Below are 6893 nucleotides of genomic sequence, written 5' to 3' on the forward strand. Positions count from 1 at the left end.
TCAAACTTGGTTCTCCTGAATTGTAGTATCAGCCTGTCCCAGCATGACCTCAGTCTAGATACTGGAGTTGCCACTCCATTTTTTAAATAACATCCCAGGGGCTTGGTGTAGGAGAGACTCCATTAATTTGACTCTTCTACTGGTAAATACTGGTCAGTAGCCAAGTTACAGGAGTTCTTTTCGGCACATAAATCCCATGTTCTTATTCACTCACATACGTTCAGGATAATATGGGGGTTTCAGATATCTAGTTGAGTAATGTTGCCTATAAGGAGATTTCTGTAAAATGAATACTGTTTTCCCACTAATCCATAAAAAACTGAAAGTCTTTTCCCCACAGAAAACTTACTACAGGAGATGTGCTGAAAGACTTCAGAACGAAAGGATTTAAGATAGTGAACAGACCTGTGGCAATCTGTGGCTTCTTGGAATCAGTTAGGACTAGAATAGACTTTGCTGTAAGTTTCTTTTTGTATTTACAGCACTTCTCCAGTTGTTAGACGTCCACTGTGGATAGGGCTGCTTCAGGCTAAAAAATTTTTCCTTGTGCCAGAGAATTTTCTGAATTTCTACTGGAGTATTCCCAAATTCACAGGATTAAAATGTCTATAAGAGTATTCCTCTCAAAAGCCCATAACCCTAGTCTAATCATGAGCAGAACATCAGACCAATCCCAGATGAGGGGCATTCTACAAAATACCTGACCAGCACTACTCAAAATTCTGGAGGTTACCAAAAACACAGGAAGTCTGGGAAATGGCCACAGCCAAGAGGAGCTTTTTTATGTTTTTTAAAAATTTTGGCCATGCCGCATGGCTTGCGGGATCTTAGTTCCCGGACCAGGGATTGAACCTGGGCCCACAGCAGTGAAAGTGCAGAGTCCTAACCACTGGACCGCCAAGGAATTCCCAAGAGGAGCTTAAAAAGACATGGTAACTAAATGTGGTGTTCTAGAGGGCACCCTGGAACCAAAAAAGGAGATTAGATACAAACTAAGCAATTTGAATAAAGTGTGGACTTAATAATAATGTACAGTATCAATATTGGTTCATTTTCTGTGACAGTTATACCATACTAATGTTAAGATGTTAATAATGGGGGAAACTAGGTGTGGGGCTTATGGGAACTCTGTGTACCAGCTTCATAATTTTTCAAAATAAATCTAAATTTGTTCTAAAATAAAAAAATTATTTAAAAAAAGTAAGAAATGAAGTCCATAACAGCTGGGCTGAAATATCACATGCTGCCACAGGTGTCATTTGTGATAACATGAGTTCAATTCTGTGCATTAATTTAAGTAGCTTCCAGATACCATAAAGAATACTATATGATATAAAATATAAATACTATAAAATATACAATAACACATAACAAGTTAGATTACAACGATTTTTCTTGAGTTCTAATACAGGAACTCAAGCTCTGTCAGATTTTTTTTTTAAACTACCACACCATAAAAATTCACTTAAAACAATTAGCATGTATGGGTTCAGACCTCCAGCATTTAAAAATAAAAACATTTTGTAGAGCTCTTAACCTACCTCTTCTTCCATTTTTATTTTTATTTATTTTTCCTACACAATTTTTCAATTTCAACTTTAGTGGCAGATTCCCAACAACATGTTATTTGAATCATGAAACTAAAGATCCTCAAGAGAAGAGCAACAAAGCAATTCTGTTGGCAGTTTACAAACCTCCTCTTACTGGATTCTTACAAGAACCTTGTGATGTTGGGAATGAGGGGAGTTACTCACAGTTCCCCACTCTACAGATAAGGAGACTGAGGCAGAAATAGGTTAAGCAAGGATAAGAGGTGAGCCAGATTTTCTGGTGTTAAATTAATCCACTTCCACTATATACATATCTTATTAAGAGTGGGCTGTCATACAAAATTGAAGATTGGGTGGCTTAAACAACAGGAATTTATTTCTCACTCTTCTGGAGACTGGATAGTCTAAGATCAAGCTGCCAGCAGGCTCAGTGTCTGATAAGGGCTGTATTCTTGAGCTGAGACAGCCACCTTCTCACTGTGTCCTCACATGATCTGTCCTTAATGCAGGCATATGGAAGGGGGGAGAGAGAGATAGAGAGATAGAGAAATCAAGTTCTTTGGTCTCTCTTTTTACAAGGGCATTAATCCCATCATGAGGGCCCTATCTTCATGACCTTGTCTAAACCTAATTACCTTCCCCAAATCAGATCTCCAGATACCATCACACTGGGGACTAGACTTCAACATAAAACCGAGCAGAACCCTGAAGGGGCCTTTCCAGGGACAGACCACCCCCTTATCCCTCACCTCTTGTTTATAGAAAAGCTTTAGCCTCCTAGGCCTTCTCCGAGTTCCAGAGAGCAAATTTAATCAGAGAAGTGAGAAAATGCAGAAACAAAGGAAAACAGTCAAGCAGACAAAAATAATAGTTTAGCCATAAAACAAAGTCAAGGACCTTTAGTTTCTCCTCAAGGGCTATTGATAATATCCTGAGCCCTATTCTTTTTTTTTTTTTTTTTTTTATTTATTTATTTTATTTTATGGCTGTGTTGGGTCTTCGTTTCTGTGCGAGGGCTTTCTCCAGTTGCGGCAAGTGGGGGCCACTCTTCATCGCGGTGCGCGGACCTCTCACTATCGCGGCCTCTCTTGTTGCGGAGCACAGGCTCCAGACGCGCAGGCTCAGTAATTGTGGCTCACGGGCCTAGTTGCTCCGCGGCATGTGGGATCTTCCCAGACCAGGGCTCGAACCCGTGTCCCCTGCATTGGCAGGCGGATTCTCAACCACTGCGCCACCAGGGAAGCCCCTGAGCCCTATTCTTGAATTGCTTTGCAGATACTAAAACCCCCATCAGGTGGAAGAAGTTAATTGCATGCTGACCACCAGCACGTAAACCCCAGACTGGTTGGAACCAGAAGGTTGATGGTTGAGATTCCCGAAACATCACCCTGTTACCTCATCATCAACCAATCAGAGAATTGCGCACAAGCCGATCAAGCACCCTGCAACCCTCTCCCTCACACTGTCTTTAAACACCCTTCTCTAAAATTCATTGGGGAGTTTGGATCTTTGAGCATGAGCTGCCCATTCTCCTTGATTGCAGATAAACCCTGCAATAAATGCTGTACTTTCCTTCACCACAACTGTTGTCAGTAGATTGGCTTTGCTTCAATGTCAGGTGAATGGACCCAAGTTTGGTTCAGTAACAAGCATATGAATTCAACAGTGAGACAATTCAGTCAATAGCATTACATCACTTTACCCTTTGGAAATTTTTTCCTTTCTTCACAACTCTTTGAAGTTTGCAAAAGACCACCAACACAGATAATGACCCACCAAAAAGGCACTAACATGTTAATGTCTCTGGTAAGTGATACTTATACTTACCAGGCCCTGTGAGCTGATAGGATTTATTAGAGTCCATTTAGTCATAATACAGAATAGAGGGCAGAGGGACAGACATGAGGGGAATCTCCTGTCACCAGCCACTAAGTTACATCTATTTATATTGCACCAGGGCTTAACAGCTCACTTAAGAATGCTAAATATCAACCTCACTCTGAGGAACACTTCAGGAAAAACTTCACTTGGCAAAGCTAAAAGTGTTTTGGTTTTCATTTCTTCAAGGACATATGTGACTGATTTTTGTGTCTGATTCTAAAGAGCCAGTTGAGCTCTTAAGAAGCATCCAAGGATTTAAAATCTAGTGCATTTGTGATGAGTGGTTGTTTAAAGCTTGCAGAAGCAGAGCTTTAGAAACCTCCAGTTTACCAACAGTGTTCCATATACGTGCTCCCTCTCTTCTTGGCTGGATTCTGTGAATGGAGAAAGTCTTTGTCAATTCTTAGGATGTATTATTGGAGGAAGGGATGGATGCCAAAGATCACAATCTCAATCCTTCAATTTCTTCATGGCCCCATACAAATATAAACAAGATCACATTTTAGAAAGACTCTTGATAACATGTCTTTGCCAGAGTTGAATTCTCAAGCCATTTTTAGCTGCACCAGTCTGACCTCCTGTTTAAATGCAGAATAACTGAGAAAAGAACTAGACTCAGAGCGAGGAAACTTGGTCCTGGTCCTGGCTCGATAACTCGCCATTGGTGTCATCTTGGATACTTTATTTCACTTCCCCAGTTGCAAAATTGGATCCATAATAGTCCTGCCTACACTAAGGATTACTGTGGACCCTACATGAGATATTTATGTAAAACCTCTTTGTAAAGTGGAAAGTGTACAAGTACAAGAATCATTAACGATGGTCCCTGGGAAGACATTATTTTGAAAGAGTAAGTAAGAAGTTAGAAATTCTCACTTCCTTTAATGAGCTTCAGACCATCATACTTAGAGTAAGTTACTTACATTTCCTTCCACCATCTTCTTCAACTGGAAAACATGTAGCACACAACGGATGCGCAATCAACATTTGTTAAATGAAAGGTGAGTAAATAGAAACATTGCCTCTCATTTACCAAGGTGTATGGCAAGATGACATACTGAAACAGATTTGAATTCCTCTCACTCTTTCATCGTGATACTTTTTGCTATTATTTGGAATAATAGAATGTTATTATTTTCTTCTCCCAGCGCATCTAAAACATCCCTAAATGACTTCCAATAGAACCTAGAAAGTCAAATGGTCTATTGTCTGTTAGAGGATTCCAGACCCTAATAGTCCATTATGGCTTATTATTCATCATTTATATTTATACTTCTGCATTTTATTCTGTACAGCACAACTATGTAAGTATCTAAATTAATTGCAGATTAATTGTAAAGTCTTTAATGAATGTTTCATACTGTATCCAAACATTGAATGAATTATGACAGTAATTAAACTGCTGTAGTCTTCCCCTGAAGTGAGTTGTAAGATCTCAAGCTTCTCATCCTATACAATTACGGAAAAACATTTCCTTTTAGTGTAGGTATTCTTGGCTCTTAGGAGCAGTCTCTGCAATTATCTACCGTAGAGAAGCTACTCAAGATTATGTTAAGAAGAAAAAGGTTCTTAATCACTTCATGGAGGGCCATTTACCTCTAAGGAAATACTCCAGTATAGATGATCTTCCACATATTCAACCCCTGAGCTCTGTAACAGTTTGCTCATTTTCACTCTCACTCTCTCACTCACTTTAACATCTGTGGAGGACTTTCTATTGCCAGACTCTGAGTACAGTGCGGAGGCACAACAGAAGCCTGGCATCCTTCCTGACCTTTCTGAGGCATCCACTGTCTGGTGGACTAGCCAGACAGCCATCACACAATATGAAAAGCACTGTAACTGTGACATTGGCATTGTGCTGTGAGAGTACAGGGAAGGGGTGATACATCCTGCCTCTCAGGTAAATGAGAAAGAGGATTAAAGGGAGGAAAAGGAGAGGCTTCAAGCAGGAAGAGATATCTGACCTATCTGGATTTAAAAGGGTGATAAGTATTCTGTGTGTGTGTGTGTGTGTGTGCGCGTGTGTGTGTTTAAACAGAGCAATGGAGAAAGGTAGCAGTTACATAGGAATCAATTTTTTCTAAGAAAGAAGCTGATTTTTCGGGCTTCCCTGGTGGCGCAGTGGTTAAGAATCCGCCTGCCGTGCTTCCCTGGTGGCGCAGTGGTTAAGAATCTGCCTGCCAATGCAGGGGACACGGGTTCGAGCCCTGGTCTGGGAAGATCCCACATGCCACGGAGCAACTAAGCCCGTGAACCACAACTACTGAGCCTGCACGTCTGGAGCCTGTGCTCTGCAACGGGAGAGGCCGTGACAGTGAGAGGCCTGCGCACCGCGATGAAGAGTGGCCCCCGCTCGCCGCAACTGGAGAAAGCCCTCGCACAGAAATGAAGACCCAACGCAGCCAAAAATAAATAAATAAATAAATAAAAAAAAAAAAAAAAAAAAAAAGAATCCGCCTGCCAACGCAGGGGACACGGGTTTGAGCCCTGGTCCGGGAAGATCCCACATGCCGCGGAGCAACTAAGCCCGTGCGCCTAGAGCCCGCGAGCCACAACTACTGAGCCTGTGTGCCACAACTACTGAAGCCCGCGCGCCTAGAGCCCGTGCTCCGCAACAAGAGAAGCTACCGCAATGGGAAGCCTGCGCACTGGAACACAGAGCAGCCCCTGCTTGCGGCAACTAGAGAAAGCCTGCGCACAGCAACGAAGACCCAACGCAGCCAAAAACAAATAAATTAATTAATTAAAAAAAAAAAAAGAAAGAAGCTGATTTTAAATGCACCAGGAACTGCTAAGTGAATAATTACCACCTCCACCCACCTGAGCCAGCTCTTCTGCCAGCTTTACTTACGGGAGAGGCACTCCTCTTTCTGAAAGACACCCCTTCTCTTTTTCGGCTCCAAGAGCTGGTCATCTGTCCCAGAAGATTCAAGGAAACTGTGGGAAAGGCAAAACAAGTTGGGTGGGGCACGGGATGACTCAGGGAACTGGCGATGAGACTGTGGATGAGGCTGAGCCTCAGGACAGAGACTGACTCACCCAAAGGTACCGCTTGCGCTCTCTCTCTGTGGTAGAGGCTTGATAAACATTTGTGCAGTGGGCAAGGGCCAGCCGTATGTAACAAACGCCCACAAGTCTTTTGGTCACTCTGCCCATTTTAAAATAGAGAGGTTTTCCTTTCTAAAGAAAGCTTACTTCTCATTTTTAAGTCTCATGTGCTCATGCTCATGGTATCTCCCGGAATGCCTTCCTCCTTATTTTGGTTGTAGCACCCACCGATTTTCTTTTTGCAATTACCTTGCCCAGCTTTCAGTCCCTGTGAATCAGGTGAGGTTGACACCATTCCCTCACTCCAGAGAAGAACCCAAGCCTGAGCAAAGAAAATACTGCATTCCCTTGGCAACCGCGATTGGTTTAGTGGTAAGCATGTGACCCAAATCAGGCCCATGGGAACCATCC

The sequence above is a fragment of the Balaenoptera ricei genome, chromosome 10 (assembly GCF_028023285.1).
Source record: "Balaenoptera ricei isolate mBalRic1 chromosome 10, mBalRic1.hap2, whole genome shotgun sequence".
In the NCBI taxonomy this organism is placed as follows: domain Eukaryota; kingdom Metazoa; phylum Chordata; class Mammalia; order Artiodactyla; family Balaenopteridae; genus Balaenoptera; species Balaenoptera ricei.